This window comes from Pteronotus mesoamericanus, unplaced genomic scaffold (assembly GCF_021234165.1).
Source record: "Pteronotus mesoamericanus isolate MK-2021 breed Mesoamerican mustached bat unplaced genomic scaffold, CSHL_Meso_final scaffold_533, whole genome shotgun sequence".
Taxonomy (NCBI): Eukaryota; Metazoa; Chordata; class Mammalia; order Chiroptera; family Mormoopidae; genus Pteronotus; species Pteronotus mesoamericanus.
Window position 1 is genome coordinate 2970522 of NW_026555320.1, and position 22119 is coordinate 2992640.

The 22119-nt window shown below is 40.4% G+C and overlaps 1 protein-coding gene across 1 annotated transcript in view; it reads right to left on the reverse strand.

Annotated features, from left to right (window-relative positions):
• Nucleotides 1-20516, reverse strand: part of SETD2 (SET domain containing 2, histone lysine methyltransferase) — a 91522-nt gene extending 71006 nt beyond the window's left edge. The window contains exon 1 of the mRNA XM_054594574.1: nt 20269-20516. The gene's annotated coding sequence lies outside the window, so the exon portion shown is untranslated. The remainder of the gene's footprint in view (nt 1-20268) is intronic.
• Nucleotides 20517-22119: the final 1603 nt, after the last annotated feature.

Below are 22119 nucleotides of genomic sequence, written 5' to 3' on the forward strand. Positions count from 1 at the left end.
GGTACACTTCCAGGAGATGACAATACTCAGGTGTGGCCATGGGAGTAGACTGCCACACAGTAAGAGGATGAGAGATTTTTGAAGAAATTAATGAAATTATGAGGCCACAATTAATAGCAAGAAACAGCCACAAGTATTTTTAACAAAAGACTTGCTTTAGTCAATAATATAATGTCAACAGCAAAGAACCGGGTATGCAAGCCAGGGCTAGAAGTACTGGGCTCCCCCGGTGCCCCTGCCATAAACACTGAGGCAGCATGCAAAAACAGGCATTTAACTCTCTAGCATTAGATCATGCTAGAATGGCTTACTACTTCTTTTGAAAAGTTACTACAGAAGAAAATCAGAGGAATATTGCAGCATGTTGACCGTCAAAATGCACAGTGTGCAGATCTGCAGCTTGCTGAAGAAATATATTTAAAGAATGCTGATTAATCTATGTCAACACAAAGACAATCATTATTGGGTCAGAGAGCACATGTGGAAAAAGATGAGTTTTAGTCTTACTTACCAAGGACAAAAAAAACCCCAAAGAATGGCATGATTATTAACATCAACCAATCAACCAACCAACCAACCAACCATATAAGGATAGAACACAAGAAGTAAAGTTTCCAATGGAAGACCTGGTATGAGAGATTTGTCCATATGAAGGATATTCATAAATTGTTATAAAGAGGTTGGATAGTAAGAAAAGCTATTCTGGGTAACATGTCACACAAGAAATGGTTACAGTTAATTGGAAATATTTTTAGTTACTCTGGAAAAAAAGATGACTTACAGAGGACCACAGTGATTTATTTCAAAATATCAGGAAACTCAGAGATAAAATAATCTTATTTTGCATAATTCCAAAAGTTGGAGCTGTGACCAACAGAAGTACAGAATGACAGATTTTAGCTCATTTAATTAGAACATTTTAAATTTATTTATTTTAAAATATATGCATTCAAGGAAAGTTTTTATAATACAAATAGATATACAACTAAAATTAGATCTCTCTCCCCAGTGGCAACTATTGTTAAGCTTTATATATCCTTCCAAAAATTGTGTGGATATATGAGCATATACATCTCTTTTTAGGAGAAAACACACAGGTGGAAATGTTCTGCACCTTGTTTTTTCTCCACTTAAAGCCTTGATCATCATTACACATCAACATATATAGATGTTGCTACAGCTGTAGTTCTACTAGCATAATAGCTTTTCTTTTTATAGTTTTTTTAATCCTCACTCAAGGATGTGTTTACTGATTTTAGAGAGAGGAAGGGACAGAGACAGAGAAACACTGATGTGAGAGAGGAACATCAACTGGTTGCCTCCCGTTTGCATCCCAACTGGGAATGGAACCCACTTTCTTTCTGTCCCTCAAACTCCAAGCTAATTCCTAGCCTTTTCTTCCCAAGGTTTCTTCTTAGGACACAGTACTATTCCCAGTAGATCTTTCACAGACCACTCCTTAACAATAAGATGATACCACCAATGTTATCTCCTCTGATATTTCCCCATTGTTCTTATAGCACCTTATTTCATTACTAGCATTTATCAGTATGAGGTGTTTTTCTGTTTTAATGTAGTGCCTGTTTCCTCCCACTACAACATAAGCTCCTTTAGGGCAGGGATTTGGTTTCTCTTGTTCACCACTGCATTTAAAGTACCAAAAGCACTACTTGGAACATAGGAAGTACTTAGTAAATATTTGACTCACATCATTCCCATCTCCCTAATATCCAACTACTCCACAGGAGAAATTTCAAAAACCTCCCCTAAGTTCAAACACAGATCATCCTCAACTTCAAATAATTTTGCATACTGCTCTTCATTCTACCATCTTCCTCCCTCTCTCCCAGTTTGCATGCACAAATCATCCCCGCCCCCCCCCCCCCCCGCCCATCTTAATCCTCTCAGCCATTTCCATCTCACTTTCATTCACTTGACAAGTATGAGTTCTACTATGAACTCTGTACTGTACTGCCTTTTCCCATCCCTTTCCTTACCATTGCAGACACTTCTACTGAACTCAATTCCTACACCATGCACTTTGCAGAATGACAATCACATATAGCCTTGACTTGCATTTCTTGTTCCTGCCTTCCCAACTAGAGTTTAAGTTACAAAGAGACAGAGGCACTCTCTTGTCTTTATTGTGTGATCTCCCCTGGCTTACCATTCCCACCCCTAGCATAATTCTCAAAACACTTTGAATTAAAGAACTTCCTTAACACTAGTACCAAGTTTAGCTTTCCAATATCAGGTAATTCCCAGAGGAAAAGAAACACCCCAAAACAGTCTTGTAGAAAAAGCAAGCCATACAGGCCATAATTTATAATATTTGCCATACTCTCATTCCAGAAATAGGACCTATGAGGATAAGTGAGTTAGAACACTGATGAGAAATATACATAATTTATGTGGACAATAAAGCCAGGCACACCACACTGCTTTTTTCAAAGGTCTGGAAACTTTAAGCAAAGCACTCTGGAATGAATATGCTAACCTGAACTGGTACCAATGGACTTGATAAACACATGCAGCATTTCTCACTTGCTTTTTTAAGTCCACATCTTCAAGTGGCATCGTATCTCAGATATACAGAAAAGTCCTAGCGCTAGAATCTAATGTGTACAGATTAAATCTAGATAAAGTAATTTGAAAACAAAAACAAATATTAAAATTACAATGTTTACAAGGCGAGAATATTCTCACAGAAAGTAATTTCATCTCTGATATATACATATACGTCAGAATAGCAGCCCTCTCCCGCAATGCCATACCTATAAACTATTCTTATACCCCCAAATAGTTGTAGATTTATTTTAATGTGGTGTCTGTATAAGATAGCTTTACTAACTTATTTTCTTTATACAAGAAATCACTTTATAAACAAACACAGCTGATCTCAAACGTATCATTGTAGAGTTCAACAGTAAGTGAAGAAAGGTAAGAATATCATCACAAATATTAACGGTATGTATACCTGAAATCTGTTCCTAAATTTGTCTTCCAAATTAGTCTGCACAAACACTTGCATAAAGGGAATTATGTTCTCCTGTTAAAGCAATTTGCTTTTTCCAAAACTCATGAATTGGGCTATATGGTGACCCAATTTGGACATTTCAGGGCCTGTTATATGCAAATGTTTCACTATCTGCATTCATTATTTGAATTAAATCTCTTAAATTACCTATTTTCCTTATTAATAAGCAAAATGTGGGAGAGGAGATACCCATTACCAAATATTTTTCAAAAGACAGAAATGTGTAAGTACTAAAACTCATTTTTAGTACTAGCCAATGAATCACAACACAAAGAATTGAGGGTAAGTTCTCAGTGACCTGATCATATTATACTACTGTCTTATAGCCCCCATTTATTAGCCCACCATCACCATTATAAGCAGCTAACAGATTATTTTCCATTTTTCAGGTACTGGGTTAAATGCTCTACAAACTTTAGCTCATTTGTCCCTCAAATCTATGAAAAGTATGCTATTTGTATGCCTGTTTTACAAATGAAGTAACCTACAGTTATATAGCTAGTGAAGCGGCAAAGCCAAGAAAATTCATAGGCTATTTGACTGCAGGGCCCTTGTTCTTTACATCAAATATTAGCAAGTACACAAAACTGAGAGCAAAGGGTAAGAAGTTTCAGGAAAACATATTCTGATTTAATGTTACCTGCCTAGCAACAGAAGGAGCTATAACATGAAATAAAAAGTAACAGAAGTGTTCACATGAGAGTCCTGATGATCGTGTCTGTATTAGGAAACTCCTAAACGAGATGTAAAAAAAATAAATAACTGGAATTGTTTTTCTTCCCCAATTTAGGACTAAATTCTTCTATGAAATAGATACTACACTGAAAGCAGTGTGGAACACTGGCTCCCAAGAGTCTGAGAGAGATGGCTTATTACAGACAGACTGTAGGATATATAAACTCATCCAGTTAACGTTCAATAAGCTGCACCGATCCTGTATTTTACCACACTGAGTTCTTATGCCAGCCTTACAGTCCTACTCTTATTTAACCACATTAAACAGAAACATGAAAATACACAGTGGTCAGTTCCTTCATGTGGTTACAGACTTTCATGCAAATTAGCCCTTTAAAACCCATCTTCAAAACAAAAACAACAAAAACAATGAAAGTAAAACATGGGATGTGATTAACCCTAAACACATGAGAAAGAGGAGGTTTCTCTTTTTAAATACTAAGATGATAAAGAATTCAGGATCTCTTTCCTTCATAAACACTTGCTTACTTTGGTATTAATTAAAACTACTTCTGAAAATAATTTTATTCTTTCATGTTTCACAAGCCATTTTTTTGTTTTAAGTATAAATATTAAAAATATACACGGGCCATGTTATATTTTGGTAACACAATGAATACAGAAAATCAGGAAGTTTCTAGCATAATAAATTATCACTGATATGTTGCACCTCAACCTGGGTGCAACCCATGTATGTGCCCTGACCAAGAATCAGACCCAAAACCTTTTGGTGCAGGGGACAATGCTCCAATCAACAGCCACCCAGCCATGGCATGGCTGCTTTTTTTGTAAAGGCTTTATCTCTTAGAAATATAAAGTATGAAATGATAGAAAATCTTGGTAGCTTTACAATATTCCAGTAACAACAGAAAGAGTAGGGGATAGATGAAACCAGAATTGCAAAATGTTAGTAACTGATGAAGCTAGAGGAGTACACTGGGCAGGGGCATATTATTTTCTCTTGTATGAATGTTTAAAATTTTCAAGAATAAAATGTTTTAAAGTTTAATTGTAATACGAAAGAGGAAAACAAATCTCCAAATAAACAACAAGAGACCACACATGCACATGTAGTAGCAGAGGGCTGGTGGTCAGAAGTGTGTTGGCAGAATGTGTCCATTCCCGTTACCATCCAATCACCCACCTATCCACAATCAGGGCCCACTCACCTGGCTGTGGGCTCAGCATTCATCTCTTGACCCAAGCAGAAGCAATCACCAGGATTCACTCACCTGATTTAGACTATTCCTATGGTTGCAAGAATTTCACTCCCCAACAATAAATTAAAAAATCATAAATATGTAACCAAAGCAAACATTATATTATGATGGCAAATATTTTCTGTAAATTAACTTTTGCCAAATAACATCAACACCATTCTACTCTAGGGTCATTTAATTTGAAAAGACTCAGTATGAAAAATTTTTTAGAAGACTCAAGGTGAAAAATTTTCAACAGTACATATAGAACTATTCTAATCTTTTAGGATAAGAGACCACACAGAGCTAAATTTTCATTTCCTGTGAAAATTATCTTTTGAGTTCTCAAGGTAAACATAAAAACAATAGAACATTTTGTATATAATTTTTCAAATTAGAAATCTAGATGCAATTTCCACTTCCAGATATCAAATTCCAGGTATGTACATTACACTATATATTAATAATATATAATAATAAAGCTGAATTAATCTATAAAACAGAACTTTATCACTTCTGTCCAGTGGGTTGATTGCTTTATGTCTCAAATATCAAGTTATACTATAACCAGAATTAATGAAAATGCAGTTGGTCCACAGCCCTAGCTATCAAGTCCCTAGCCACTTTAAAATATTCCAGTAATCACAAAGGAATGTTAAGTATCATCAATAGCTCACTAGAAGAGATCAAATTTTATGCGCTACAAGAAATATTGCAAATTGATAAGGCAGATGTACTCCTCACAGAAACAAAAAGTAAAGTAACAGAAGGATGACTGTGACTTGGAAGTAACAACAGTAGTTGAATATAATATCCAAAAGTCAAACCAGGCAGCTGGTTTTCATGCCTACAATCACACTAAGAGCACTGAAAATCAAAGCTGACACTGTTATACACCCTAGCTAGTATGAGGAAAAAGAACTACATAGTTTAATCTAAGTTTTCTGTTCTAGGGCCTTTCTAGTGCCTCCTGTCCTTAAGTCATGTTCCAATTCCTCTTCTCCCCCATCATATGTTTCCAAAATTCCAGACGGGGGACAGCATTATCATATCATACATAGGTTAAGAGCAAAGACTTGAAAGTCAGTCAATGTGGATTTGAATACCATCTCCAATACTTTACCACTTTTTAACAAAATTAACCAAGCAGTGGTGGCCAAAAAGATTACCTATAGAACTAAAATAGTAATAATGTATTTACTTCAAAAAGAGGATGGAAGACAGGGGAAGAGCAGGGAGGGGAAGAGAGAGGAGAGGAGGGAAGGAAGGGGTGCGGAGCAGAGGGGAGCGCAGGGGAGAAACTGTTTACATCTTCACAGAGAGTCACCTTGATTTCCTGCTTCAACAGTGCTTGGACAGAACAGTGCTCGACCCCCATCCCAGCCAGCTACTCAAGTCCAGCTTTATGCCACCTCCTCACAGTGCGCTCAGACGCTCCAAGGCCTACCACCACTCCAGCCATACACAGCCACCTCTCCTCAGCCTCTAGCCATGACAGCAGCACCCACACCGCAGGTGCACCAGAACTACCACCGAGACCCAAAGGCTTCCATTGACCACCAGAACAACCTGGAGCTCACGCATCCTACATCTAACTGTCCATGTCTTACTTCTTTGACTACTATAATGCAGCTTTGAAAACTTTGCTAAATATTTTCTTCACCAATTTCGTGAGAGAATATGCTGAGAAACTGAAGATGCTGCAGAAACCAACAAGGTAGCCAAATCTTCCTTTAGGATATCAAGAAACCAGACCTGAGGACTGGGAGAATAGGCTAAATGCAATGGAGTGTGCATTACACTTGGAAAAAAGCTTGCCATCAGTCATTACTAGAACTGCACAAACTGGCCTCTAACAAAAATGACTCTCCTTTGTGTGACTTCATTGAAACTCACCCTGGGAGACAATGAAGAGAACTAATTAAACCTTAGGCTGGCTTCCCATTGCCACGGGGGTAATTTCCTTGATCACCAAAGCAGTTCCTGCATTTTGGAGTTACCTTTCTATAACTTGCACCAAATCATCCACTTATGTTTTTTCATTTGTACTATTTCTTCAAATAAAGTCCTTTGGTATCCCCTCCCCAAAAAAGGAAAAATGTCTATTTAAAATCCTCCATATAGGGCCTGGCATATAGTTATGGCTCAATAAATGGGAAATATAGTTAGCAATTTGAATTATGTATTTATAAGGTTCTTTGATTAACAAGTCTCCACTCTTAGAAAATAAGCGTAAATAGTAAAGGCCCTGTTCATTTTTTATCCCCAGGTTTTCGCACTGATAGGATGCAGAGTAAATAAGTTTAATCAAATGAGCAGAGAAGTGGAGGTAAGAGATGAAAGGTAAGAGAGACTGAGAATTGCAAAAATACGGAGGCATGACAGAGGGGAAAAAGGGGTTAATAACACTTAACTGTAGTCTTCAGACCTGAGCCAGTTGGCTAAGTTTTGTTACAAATCCACAAGCACATAACTGAGACTGAAGTTTAGAAACTTTTACAGCAATCTGACCTTGACCAGTGATCAATAGGCTTATATATTTTTAAGCTTTTTATTTTGAAATAATTACAGATTGACAGAAGTTGCAAAAATAGTACAGAGTCCCTGTATTCTTTACCCAGCCCTCTTCAAACAGTGACATCTTAACATAGTCACTATTAAAACAAGGAAACTGACATTGGTACATTACTATTAACCAGAGTAGACCTTATTCAGTTTTCACCATTCTTTACCTCCATTCACATTCATTTGTGTGTGTATGTGTGTTTTACGCAATTTTATCCCATGTATAGGTCCATGTAACCACCACCACATCAAGATATTGACTTCCATCTGTGGCACTGTATTCTGAATGTCTAAATTTTTCATTTCATTTTTCTAGGAATTCATTTTTATTGTACATTTAAAAAGTATCAGTCCATAATATCCTGAGAAGAAAGAAAAGCGAGCACTGGTCTTTCACCACAGGTAGTTCAAGAGACACTAAACTAAAACATCCATGAATGGCTTTATCCTATTTGGAACCCCTTAACCCTAAATAACTGATAATTAGATTTATTTTCTTCTATGGGGTAGCAATCTTAATTTGAAGCATATTCAGAAAATCCCAACTTTTTGTATGTTAGGGTTTTATTGCTACCTAATAAAGTTCTATTCTTCACTCCTCAGTCTTTTACCACTATTTTACACAACAGGTCAAGGTAACAAAAGCCAGGATTTCACTGTTTAGGCCTCCTAGAGAAGAGTATACATGTGGGTAATAAACAGATGTGACAGAAGAAGAAAGGAGGAGGAGGAAGAACGGACAAGGAAGAAGGAAAAGAACAAGGAAAAACAAAAAAAAGAGGCCTCCAGAAACTTCACAATGTTCATCCAAAAATCTTCTTTTGGATTTCTTTACCTTCTTGAATTCCTGAAAATAAACTAGAATCATTTCTTACCTGGAGCTTTGAGAAATTTTCACAATGTTCAGACTACATGTCGTTTGCAAGAAATTTTCTTTTGGCCCCAAGTCCACACTTCCTACACTGTTTGTGAAAGTATAATTAGAACCCTGTAAACTACATTTCTCCTTTGACACTAATAGCATGTGCTACGTAGAGGAATACTCAAAGGCTGGAAGAACAAGAAGGAATCTGCTCTCTCCTGTAGGTCATGGTTCCTATCTTTACCCATAAATCATCAGTGCATTTTGCCCTGGTGTTGACTCCAGTTTCTACATTTTTTCCTGACAATCCCAGACTAGGCTGACTGCAATTCCTCACAAACACCAGCACCAGGAACCCAGTACTCAACTTCAACAGAAGTCTCGGTTCTACAGGGCCCTACCCCAAGCTTCTAGGCTCTGGAGCCACACCCTCTTCCCTTTTCTCTCCCAACCCTAGGGTGGCTATAAATTACTGCCTTCCTCTGTCACCTCAGTGTCCCTTTTTCATTTTCTCAGTTCTCCAAAAACCCTTTTAACCAATTCCTTACATTAAATTGTTTTCCTGACTGACACACAGTAAAACAACCTGAGAGCTTAAAGTTCTTTTCTTAAAAGGTTATACTAAAGGAAAATATATAAAATAGAAATAATTATTCCAACATAACTGTGATATTCATCACTCTAATATATTGTGGTACAGTAAGCTTTTTATCAAGTCACTCTAAAAAGCATAAAACTGGGATGAGCCATGCTCTCCTGAAAACTTAAAATCTTTCCATTCTTTTTTAACCATTTAAGAAAAACATAAAATCATTCTTAGTTTACAGGCTCTCTTTCTCCCTCCCTTCCCTTCTCTCTAAAGAGTAAATAAATAAAATCTTCAAAAAAAAAAAAAAAACCCACTATAACTAACCTGAAACTTCACTGAAACGGAACAGTATCACTTATCCTCCTCAAGCTTTCTTTTAATGAGAACAAAAGATAAGAAAGTTTACTAACAGGGAAATTTCACAGTACAATAGGATCTAGGTTCTTTTTAAGTATTTACCAACCTTATATATATTCCTTCTACCTCTATAGTTCCACAAAATAAGCATTGGCTTTTTAATTAACTGTAAATAACACAAATTTCTGAATCTGAGAAGCATTAAGTTAGGGTCTTAATGATGTAGGACTTAGAGTAATAATGTTCCCATATTCCAAACAATTCTTCAAGTAGAGAAAACATATATAGACATCTAAGCAAGTTACATGGAAATTTCTTATTATAGAGTACCCATAATTATATAGCCTTTCCTGTTAATCCACAATTACTTTGATTCCCTCGTATCAGCAATGAGGAATGATATCTAATGCTCCCACAAATATGGTCATTATTGCTACTTGTGAACTCTGTCCATCTACCCAAAAACCATGAGTTCAAGTCCTAAGAGCACCCATGAACTAGGACTACCTCATCACCTCGACACAGCTTGCACTGATAACAAGACAAACATAGCACAAGCAACAGCACAGTAATATAAGTGGCATGAGAAAGGCATAAAATAAACATTACCCCTCTCAATAAATGGCAAATTATCTATAGTAAACAGATAAATTTTGTTGAGGTACAATAAAATATTGTTACAAATAAGTGAAAATGCACTCCTGAAGTTTTTCTCAAGGTAACTGTAGTAAGTGCACCCTTTAAACTTAAGTTCATCATGTCCAGTAAAAAATAAAATCAGGCCTGACCGTTGTGGTTCAGCAGGCGAAGCGACATCCCACAAAGCAAGAGATCACCAGTTCGATTCCCGGTCAGGGCACATGACTGGGCTGTGGGTTCAGTCAGGGTCAGGATACCAATGAGAAGCAGCCGATCAATGTTTATCTCCCTATCTTTTTCCCTTCCTCCCCCTCTTTCTAAAAATAAATGAATAAAATCTTTAAGAATAAAAAAAGCTTTTATTGTATAATTATTCAGGAAACCAATGATCACAATTATGAAAAGTACAGTATAGTCTTTTTGGCAGATTAACAGCAGTTTGTGCAAAGAAGTAATGTTAATAGCTGAATACCGACACTGAAACAATGGTAGCTGAATATAAAACCCATGTTTCCCCAATTAACAGTATTGCTTGTGTACATTAGAGAAACAATGAGACTACCAAGAAATATTGGGTTGGCCAAAAAGTCCATTAACTTTTTTTTCCATAAAATGACACTTTTTACTTTCACCAATAACTTTATTGATTTGAATATTTTGAGTCTGTCAGCTATCTCCCACATGGTATAACAATGATTGTTCTCAATGTCTTGATTTGATCACTATCAACTTCAACTGGTCTACCCAACCGTGGAACATCATCCTGCAAGAACTCTCTCCAGCATGAAACTGCGCAAACCACTTCTGACACATTCCAGCAGTCACAGCACCTTCTCCACACGTTGCACAATTCTTTTTTTGCATTTCAGTTTTGCATTTTTACCATTCTTGAAATAATAAAGCATAATATGCTGAAAATGTTGTGTATTTTCTTCCATCTTCGGCATTAAAATGGCTACACAAAAATTCACTAATTTTGATAAGTTTTTTTTTAAATGCAGGCTGATATGGCAGCTGTCACAATACAATTTAACAAAATTGTTTCAAATGAAGTTAAAGACAGCTAAGCACTAGTACAGCCATCTTACAGAAAAAAACCAAATGATCTTTGGCCAACCCAATATTTAGTGTTCATCTTTCTCTGACTACTTTTCTTCATTATTGGATAAAATAGTGTTGGAGAATATGAATTTTAGGACCAAGGTGGAACCTGGCTGTGATAGGATATTTTTTCAGTTTAGCATATGCTAGCTGCAAAATCTGTCAGCTATGTGCTTTTATGAAATGCAGCCACTGCTTATACTACTTTTTGCCATATAAAAAATTCAAAAAGTGTGTTTACAGCCCTGGCCAGATAGCTCAGCTGGTTAGAGCATTGACCTGATACACCAAGGCTGCATGTTCAATTCCAAGTCAGGGCATATCTAAGAATCAACCAATGGATTAATGAATTAATGAAACAAGTCAATCTTTCTTTCTCTCTCACTCCCTCTCGGTCTAAAATCAATCAATAAAAAAAGATGTGTTTATATGCATGTGCATTGTTATAATTCTCCAAGCTTTAAGATACTTTAGGTGGTTAGTTATACCAAGCATAAAGAAAAGCTAACATTTTATTGGAGCCTAAGCATTCATGCATTCTTTTGCACAATTTAGACTTGTATGGTTCTTTTGCTAAGACCTAAGAAATTCTGCAGTCCCAAGTACTAGAAAATCCAAAGACCACAATGAACATGTTGTAGACTCACTATTCTTTGAAATGGAGGAATCCCAGTAACTAGGAACTGAGTACATAATAGTGCATGCTTAGTAAATGTTGCAGTCCACTTGATTCTTCATAACTATCATTTTCACCATAGACGCAGTACCATAAAATATGTAGCTTATGTTACAGAGTTGATATAGATACTCTGCTCTAGAATTGATAAATTAATGGAAGAGTTGTATTTTTTAGCCAGGTAATTAAAAAGTATTTGTGCTCAAGATCAGAATAAATGGATTTTGATACAAGGGTTTTCATAGACATCTATAAAATTTATTAAAAATGTTAGCTTTACGTTAACACAAATTTCATAAAAATTTTAAACCTGGCATGCATCATTTAGCAACTAAAGTAGAGAGCATGTAATTAATAGCTATTCACCAAGAGGCCAAATACCAGACTAAACACTCAAAGTACAAGTTAATCGATGGGTCTCCAAAGAGGTAATCATGAAGCAAATACTGGTGATTACTATACAACCCTCCCCAAAGAGAGGCTCTAACTGCACTTGGCAGGAAGTGGGCAACAGGAAGATCTATAGAGAAAAACCATACTTGCTTCAGGTTCTTGCAAGCCCACAGCAGGCTCCCAGTAAACAGCCAGCATGATCACACTCCTACCCACACCCACACACCATCCCAAGGATATTTTCACTTGTGAGATGTTAGCATGTGAGAGAAAAAGCATTCTAAAATAAAAAGCATCTATAGTAATTCAGACCAATTTTAAACCTCCATCTAATGACCAAGGTATTATCTGCACAGTTGGAAAAGACATTGAAGTAAATGTTAGCTTGATTTTTTTTTTAAAAAGGCTACCAAATTAAACATAAAGAACATTATACATGAATTCCAAAACTAAAGGACCCAAATACAACACTTCAGTATCAAACAATAACCAAAAATTACACAAGATAATTGCCTCTCATTGAACCCATGAAAGTAGACTTCCAACTATAAATCCCATTATGAAAAACAAGACTATTGAATTTTCAGTTGGCCAGCTTCAAGCCAACCATTTTCAAGAGACTGCACTTAAATGCCTTGAGTTTTCTCTTTAAAATAACCAAGCAACTAATGGGAGTAGAGCAGGAATAAAAGTTCTTTAACCCATCAGCACCAGACAGAACAAACATAAGCACAGACAATAAAATTAATTTTTTTTAAAAAAGAAAAAAGCATAGGAGTCAAACTCGAAATAAAGTCATAAAAACACTATCATAAATTACCAGATATACTCACCCCATGAGGAAACATTTGAAAGGAGACCCGTTCCATATATTACAGTATGTCATTAGGCACTTTTTAAGCTGCTTAACATAATAATCAGACACCTTAAGAAAATAAAACACTATAGTATATCCACAACATAGAATATTGCCTATTAAAAAAAATAAGCACATCTTTTATGTAAATGCAAACATGTAGATGCTACAACATGTAGAAAAAAGGGTTACGTATGGTAGTTTTGACTCCATTTATGTAAAATCAAAAATCAAACAAAAGGAAAAAATCCGGAAAGGTGGAGCAGGGAAGAGATGTTAAGGGTGGATTTTCACTTTTTCCTCTATAAACATCTGTATTATCTTACCCTTTTGCAATAAGCATTTATTGTTTTAGCAATCTAAAAAAAGAAACCATTTTAAACATATTATCAGACACTGTTATTGTTTCTAAAATATCACATTTACAGTTAGTACAAAGAGATCATCATAGTAAAGTACCTCCAAAGGTTGAATTTGAAGCTCTATCCTCAGATATTAAAGAAGGAAATAAGACTAAGAGTCATGACAATTAAATGAAATGTATAACCCTAGACTAAAATAAGACGACACTATTGGAACAACCAGCAAAATTTAAACATGAACTGTAAATTAACAGTACTGTTAAGTTAAATCGCTTAAATTTGATTACTGTATATCAGTTACCTAAGAGAATGATTGTTCTTAGATCATATTATGAAATATTCAGGGGCCCTGGCTGGGTGGCTCAGGTGGTTATAGCATCGTTCCATACACAAAAGGGTATGGGTTCGATTCCCGGTCAGGGCACATACCTAGGTTGTGGGTTTGATCTCAGGTTGCAGCACTTAAGGGAGGCAGCCAATCAATGTTTTGCATGTGTGTGTGCATGTGTGTGTGCATGTGTGTGTGTGTGTGTGTGTGTCTCTCCCCTTTCTTCTCTCTCTAAAATCAGTAAACATTCTTAAAAAAAAAGGAAAAAAGGAAATATTCAGGGGTGAAGGGTCATAATGTTTACAACTTATTCTCAAATGACTTAGCGAAAAAGAAACATGCATATATTTCAATATAGAAAAATAAAGCAAATGTGGCAAAATTTCAATTACTCAATTGATCTACACAGAAAATATATGGGAATGAATTCATTATACTATTCTTGCAACTTTCCTGCAAGTGTGAAATTTTTTCAAAATTTCAAAGGATTAGGATTTTTACCCCATCAGGAGTGGATCTCACAAAGAAAAAGGATTCTAAACCCGATTTTCGGTGACTTTAGATATAAATGGTTCAGTTTCCAATATAAATGATCTCTCAGGATCTTAATAATTGTCCTTAGTGCATTACAAAATAAAGTACTCATCAGTACTCTGAAAGAACTGACAGAAATAATGAAGCTGGGCAACTTTTTATTCTGTAACCAGACTAGTAATATTTTGCCACCAAGAATATAACTATTCTTTCTTCTTTGCAAAAATTGACAATGCCCACAGAACACTGAATATAAGGGTCAAGAAAAATTATTATAACATCTGTTAAAGAGTAACTCATAATGAATTTCCATTTTTAAAAGGGAAATAGATTAAATCAATTAGTCACTACAATGAAAGGTGGCAGAAAAGACTTGGGAATACAAACATTCCACGAAGAAAATTAGCAAAGTATGATTGATAATCTTATATGTACAAAGTGTCTTAGTCTTCTGAATATTTCCTAGAAAAACACAACTGTATCAACAGTTGCTTGATACCTTGCTAAAGACATAATGTATCAACAGAATGGCCCATGTGAAATCTAGAAAAGGCAAGAGCAAACAGGGACATGAATGCTGGAGAGGTATACTCTATCCTAAGTACTAGGAGAGCTCATGAGGCTTTCTGTACTTACCAGAAAACCCTCCAAGTAATATTTTGGCCTTTTATGTACCTTAGTAACCCGAAAAGGGTACTCTGCCTGTGGAGCCATACCTCAATCACTACAAAGCTATTTCTCTTATAAAATAACAAAAATTTTAATTCATGCACTGAATGCAAAGCTACTAAATGTCTAGATCATATGTGGAATCTGGTGATTACATTATGAGACTTTATCTTAGTTGGCTTCCTATGGCATCTCTATCTCCAATGTAGCTAAAGTGACATGACAATTTTGAGAATTTATCCTCACAGCTTTGTATTTTAGTTAAAGATGCTAAAATATTTTTCCCAGTTAATAAACTTTAGTTTTGCCAAATTCACCATGTTTTTTATATCATGGTGTTTTGTATAGTACTGTTCTTTCTAGCTGCATCTTTCCATCCATTATTAATCTTAACTTAAATCCTCATAACACCCTTTGCAGAAAATGCTATTATGATCCCCACTTTATAAATAAGGACACCAAAGCACAGAGTCATAACAAAACTTGCCCAGGTTAATAATGCTATTAAATAAAAGAGGTAAGATTCCAAACCAGGAATTATGGCTCCAGAGCCTAGAGGTTTAACTTTTTTGTGCCTCAGGCCATTTTGGCAGTCTGATGAAGCCTGTGGATGCCTTCTCAGCTTTTTTTTTTTTTTTTTAATGCATAAAATACATATGATTACAAAAGTGACCAGTTACATTGGGGACAAAAAACCCAAATGTGTGAAAATAGTAATATGCTCTTTAACAATCTAATGGTGAATCTCATGTCTACTATAATTTCAATGTAATGAAGAACATAAATAACACTTTGAAATATCTACAATAATCACAATATATTATAAAAAAAATCTGTGATTTGTACTAGTAATAAAAACACAGGTACTGTTAATATACCTTAGTTTGCTGTTTTACATCAGTAATTAAAAGAAATGCTAACTAGCCCTGGCTGGTGTTGCTCAGCGACGGCCTGCAAACCAAAGGGTCGCCAATTCAATTCCCAGTCAGGCCGCATACGTGGGTTCTGGGTTGCCAGGCAGGTCCCTAGTAGGGCGTGTGCAAGAGGCAACCACACACTGCTGCTTCTCTCCCTCTCTTTCTCCCTTCCCATCTGTCTAAAAATAAATAAATATTTTAAAAGAAATGCTAACTATTATTTAGAGGTTAGTGAAGATGCAATTTCGCCCCTAAGTTCATGGATGTCATCAATGTTAAGACCCCTACACTGCACACTATAACAATCTTCTCAATACTGCAGTTTAAAAAGACCCACCCTGGGTCCTTCTCTCTTTCTACACTGGATCCCTGGATGATCTCATCCAATCTTGAGGTTCTAAATGCTACCTAAGTTGACAACTACAAAATTTTTCTCTCACCCAGACCTTCCCCCTAAATTCCAGACTTGGATATCAATAACTCAAATGTCTAACAGGCACCTCAAACTCATCATGCTTAAAAGTAAACTCCTAATCTATTCTCCAAACTTGCTCTTCTTAACAGTCATCCCTATCCTTCTTGACAGCAACTCAGTATTTCTAGCTGCTCAGACCAAAAACCTTGGAATCATCCTTGGCCCCTTTCTCACATGCCACATCTGATCTATCAACAAATCATATTGGTTTGATCTTCAAAGTATATCCAGAATTCAACCATTTCTCATCATCTCCTATTACCTAACATCTTGGTACAAATCTCTCCTAGATTACCAGCTTCCTTACAAGTCTTACTGCTTCTATTATTCCCCCTTGCAAATTGAGTGATCCTTCTGAAGCTGAAAGCAAATCATGTCGCTTGTCTGTTGAAGGCTCCAAGAAAAGTCCTTATACTAACAGCTCCACAGAGACCTGTGAAATCTGCACCCCATCCCAACCCAATCTACTATTACTCTTTTTTGTTCATTCCATTCTAGTCATACTGGGTGGAACTCACTAGGTCTGCCTCAGTGCCATGGAACTAGCTGTTTATTTCCTCTACTTGGAATGCTTTCCCACCAGGTATTAACATGACTATCTCCCTCCCCTTTGTGTCTTTGTCTATGTATCACTCTCAGAAAGGCTCACCCAGTTGACCTCATTTTATACAGTTTTTTTAATCTTCATCCGAGGATATGTTTATTGATTTTAGAGAGAGAGGAAGGAAGGAAGGGGGTGCCGAGAAACATCAATGGGTTGCCTCCAGCACACGCCCCAAACACGGATCAAACCCATAACCTGGGTATGTGCCCAGGCTGGGAATGAAACCCACTACCTTTTGGGGCACAGGACAATGCTCCAACCAAGCCACCAGGCCAGGGCCCCAGTCCACCTCATTTTAAATTGCAATAGCTTCCCCAGAAATTTTGGATCCTCCTTGCTCTGCTCCATTTTTCAAAGCACTTTCCTTTGAACATCCTGTATTATTTACTGTTTACCACCCCTCCTTCACTGGTGCCCACAAGATCAAAAGTTTGTTTGGTTTATACAACCCTTAGTGTGCCTGTGTCTGGCACAAAGCAGACATCCATATGTTCAAAGAACAGCACTTTCATCACTGCAAAGTACTTGTCTATCTCTAGAAGAGTTCCTTAAAGTTTCTGGCTCTAATTTGCAGTGTCCTCAACACCTGGCCCTGGCCCTGCCCAATAGCAGGCACTTAAAGCAGAGATACTTAGGTGATTACAGTCATTTTCACCTGAAACACAATCCTATATGCCACAGAAAAAAGTCAGGTCTTACAGCTGTGCCTGATTAAAGAGTGGCTACAAGACAAATACATAGCACCAGGTTCCAACTATTACTTCAAAATGAATTTACCTGTTTTGTGCCTCAATTTTTTCATGCATGTAAGAATCATGTCATACTATCTAGTCTAAAAAGGGCACCTGATCATTCTTTTCCCCCTGCCACATCACCCCCTCTCAAACCCACCTACTCTTTTCATGTTTGACTTAAAATCCTAACTCTGAAATGTCCCGAGGACACCAGCTAGAAGCAATTACACATGCCACACTGTGCCAAGTACTTCTCACACATTATTCTCATTCAATCCTCCCAACAGCCCTATGAGGTTGCCACCATTATATACCTATTTCAAAGATGAGAAATCCAAGCTTAGAGAGATGAAGTCACTTGTCCGTGGTTCAACTAGTGTTCAAATTCAGGTCTCATTCTGTAATACTATTTCTTTAACCCTATACTATACTGCATTTTCTCTCCCCAATGGTAGAGACACTAACTATCTTATACTTACTACCTCATAGGGTTTGCTGTCACTTCGCTTTTCTAGGCTCCAGTTTCTGCATCTGTAAAACAGATGATATTGTTCAGGATGCCTACCAAGATCCCTTCCAGTTCTCAGAGTATATGATAGAAAACAATTTATAATTCTTTATACAGTCCAGACAGGTCAATACATACATACATACACACACACACACACACTCACTCACTCACTCACTCACTCTTTGGAACTTAAGTCACTGGTAGCCATACAAAGCAGGAGAGACTGAAAAGCAGAGAAAAACCTCCAAGACCTTGTGTAAAACTAAATAAACATTCTTGAGTCCTCCCCATTCAGGTCTTCTATTAAGGTGCACTCCAGTCCATTTTCCTCACATAGTATGAAACTTTATGTTTTCCCCAAAGAAATGTAAGGATGTGATCCTCAAAGCTTGTGGACTCTGCCCAACAACCTGGAAAGGAACTGAAAGTAGGCACTTAGCCTGTTCAGGAACTACCATGTCATTTTGAACAGGACAAGTAAGTGCTCAGTAAGAGTTTATTGGACCATGACTTCCCCCCTTTTAGGTTTTCCAAGCCCCAAACCAAAAGTCTATAACATGAGCTTTGTAATTTGACCAATGACGGTGTAGTAAATCAAAGCAATCTAATTAAGGTACCATTAACCTATAAGCAAGAACCAATGAAAGGAAAACGCCACGTTGACAAAACTTATTTCAAGTAAGAGTTCAGTTTTGTTTTAGGAAGATAGAATAATTATTTCTCTTTTTGTGCAGAGATAACCATCAACACCCCAACAGAATTCTGTGTTGCCCTTGAAATTAAGAACTATCAAGATCCATCACTTTTCAGCCTTTTGTCTACGATCAAGTGTAGAACTACCAAGATCCAGACATTTCTAGACCAAGGTGAAAAGACTGGGAAAAGGGTTCAAAAACAGGAGCCACAGGAGAACTAAGGTAAAATGTGTCCAAAGGAAATCTAGTGGTATCTTTCCGGTCATAAAAGTGACAGTTTCATTTGAAATCCCAATCAGCGTTATGAACCGTATAGTCGATCCAGACTTCGACCAACACCAACAAATGGAGTTTAATAATAGCTTTGTAAAACAATAGTCCTGCAAGGCCGTAGATAAAGAAGTGGATCCAGGCTGTGGAGAGGAAGCTCCCCGAGGTGTCACATACAGGGGCAGCTGCAACCCTTAACAAAATGTAAAAAAAGTCTTACGATGAAGAAAAACAAAAAATACTATTGGGCAAACCTGTATTTCAGTTTTTTAGGATACTGTCTCTTTAGGGACTCCTCGCACGATTCCTGGTTTTTAAGCAAGTCTTCCTCACAAGGAGCGGAAAGTCATCCTTTTAGGGTGAGAGGTTCCTGTTCCCGAGGCAGCAGAGTGTCCTTTCCAAAGTGTGCAGATCGCTTAATCTGGAAGAGAATGTGTGCCCCCCTCCCGGAGGCTTTCACTTTCGGGCGGAAAAACAACCCCGGTGTCACCTCAGCAGCGGGGCTACACAAACCTCGCCACCATTACAAAACCGAAGTGCCAAAGGTGCAGAATTTGTAGCCGGAAGCACTCCGAGGCCAGGATCCAGTTCCAGGAGGAAAAAAAATCAAACCCGAGAGTGCAGCGCGGGCCCCTCCGCTGCCCCGGTCCAAGCGACGCGCGCTAGGCCCTTCCGGTCCGAGCCGCCGTTGCCAGGAGGCCGGGTGACGGGTCGGGCTTCCACCCGAGCCCGGGGATTCGCGGCCTACACTCGCCAGTACCGTCGCGCCGAGTTAGGCGCCGGCAGCTCCTCCGCCTCGGCCCTCGTGCCTGCAGCGCGGCCTCAGCGGGCCGCGGGGAGCCGAGGAGACCTCCGAGCCTCGGGCCGGCCGGGTCCGTGCGGACGCGGCGGCAGCGGAGGCCGTGGCCGCCCATCCCCCACCGACCCGGCCCAACCGCCGCTGCGACGCGAGGAGCGGCGCCAACGCCGGGCCCAGCCGCCGACCCGCGGCGGCCCGAGCGAGGCGGCGGCGGGGGCCTGTTCCCCACGCCGGCCGCGCGAGTCCACCGCAGGCCCGTTACTCCTCGCGCCGGCCCGCGCCGCCGCCCGTCAGGACGCGCCGCCCTGGGCTCGGGCTGAGGCGGCCGTCGGCAGCGGGAGGCCGCGGAGCTGATACTTACTCAGGGGTCGGGTGCTCAGGGTCGTAGAAATCTCCCATCTTCGGAGACGGCTGTGGCGGCAGCTGCTTCATCTGGAGCGGCTGGAGGCGGCGACGCGAGCCCCCTCCCCGCGGCAAAGCGACGCGGGGGAGGGGAGGGGAGGGGAAGAGGCCGCTGGTCCGACCGCGGCGGCGGCGGCGGCGGCGGCAGGGGCGGCCCGCGTCGCTCGTTGGCTCCCTCCCTCCGGCGCCCTCCCGCCCGCCGCTCTCTCCCCCACACTCGTCGGGCAGCGACACGCTCCCCGCCCGCCCCTCAGCCGCACAGGCCCGGCCCCTTAAAGAGACACGCACCGTCCGCGCCTGTCAGCGCGCCCGCAGCTGCAGGCCGGCCCCAGGAAGGCGCAGGCGGGGCTGGGCGCAGCCGGCCGACCGGCCGGACCCGGTGCCCGGCTTTCCGGAACAACAACCCCGGGCCCGAGCGCTGTAGGCCGGACTCGGATCGAGAGCGGCGGCGTCGCGCCCTCCCCCTCCGGCTCTCCAAGGTGGCCTGGGGCTGTGGCGTGAGCTGGCAGCCTCGGGGTTGGTAGCAGGCGACGTCGGGAGAACTGCCCGACCCCACCGGCGGCCGAGCCTTCCTGCCTCGCCACCCTTGAAGACCTGCCCTGCCGGAGCACCTGAGTCCGCAGCGGCGCCGAGGGCCGAGGTCTCCTCGGGCTCTGAGGTAAGGCGGCCGCCGCGCCTCCCGGGCCCGTCTTTCCTCTCGCCCCTCGCCATTGTCTTTCCTCCTTGCTGCTTCTCCCTTAGGCCTCTCCATCTCATCCCCTCGGCAAGGACGGAGACGGAGCTAAACCGGGGGGTCGCCCTCAACCGAGCTCCGGGGCGGCCCCTCCTGCTCCCTCCTCCCCCACCCCAAATCTGGAAGGCAGCAGCCGCTCCCGTCCTCGCGGTTCGTAAGCCCTTAAAGGAAATGTCCTTTAAAAAAAGGCGGGGGGGGGGGAATGTTAATCACTTTCCTGCACGAACGGCAAGGTGAGATTAAGTAGGATAACTTGAGAGAACGGCGGCCTTTTATTTTCGGAAGGAGGAGCAAGCATGCAGAAAGCCCCTGGCGGAGCCCTCCGGACGTGGGAGAGTCAGTGGCGGTTGAGATTGGGGCAGAAGTTCGTCGGGTGAACTTTTCTGTGGGCTTTCTTGTCCGCTAAAATTCTGAGTCCGATTTTACCAGCAAAACAGCTGAGTGGAGGTGTGAGGAGCGGCGGAGCGCTGGGGTGCGCACCCCCCGCCCCCCGCGCCGGTCGCGGGTGAAATCCCAGCCCCCGAGCGGCGGCAGGGGGGGCGGGGCCTGCGGGAGGCGAGCGGGGCCGCGGAGCCCGGCCTGTCGCGCGCGGCCCGCGGGGCAGGGGCCCCGCCGCCCTCTCTCCGCGCCCGCCGCTGAGGCTGCCGTGAGGAAGGGGCCGAGGAGGCTCTCGGCAGAACGCGGCCGCGCGGGCGCTCTGACCTTGGACTTTCACCCTCCAGAACTGTGAAAAACAAGTCCCTTCTGTTTATGCTTACCCCGCCTGCAGCAGGCTGCTGTCACAGCCTGAACTAAAACAATGTGTCATAATTGCTGAAACGGGAGCTAAGAGAATAAACATCCTTGACCAGCCCTTGTATATTCTAACGTATGTGTCTATGTGTCTCTGTGAATATACTAATGTATGCGGACTGTGTCTGTTAGTGTTTGAGCAACATTGTGTCTCACTTGGGGATTACGCTGGCATTTTTTTCTGGTGCCTTTAGGCACAGCATCCAGGTCCAATAGCCATATGGCTCCCTCGGTTCAGGTCTCCCATGGCCGCTTTTCTACAGGCCATGAATGTTACCTGCTCTC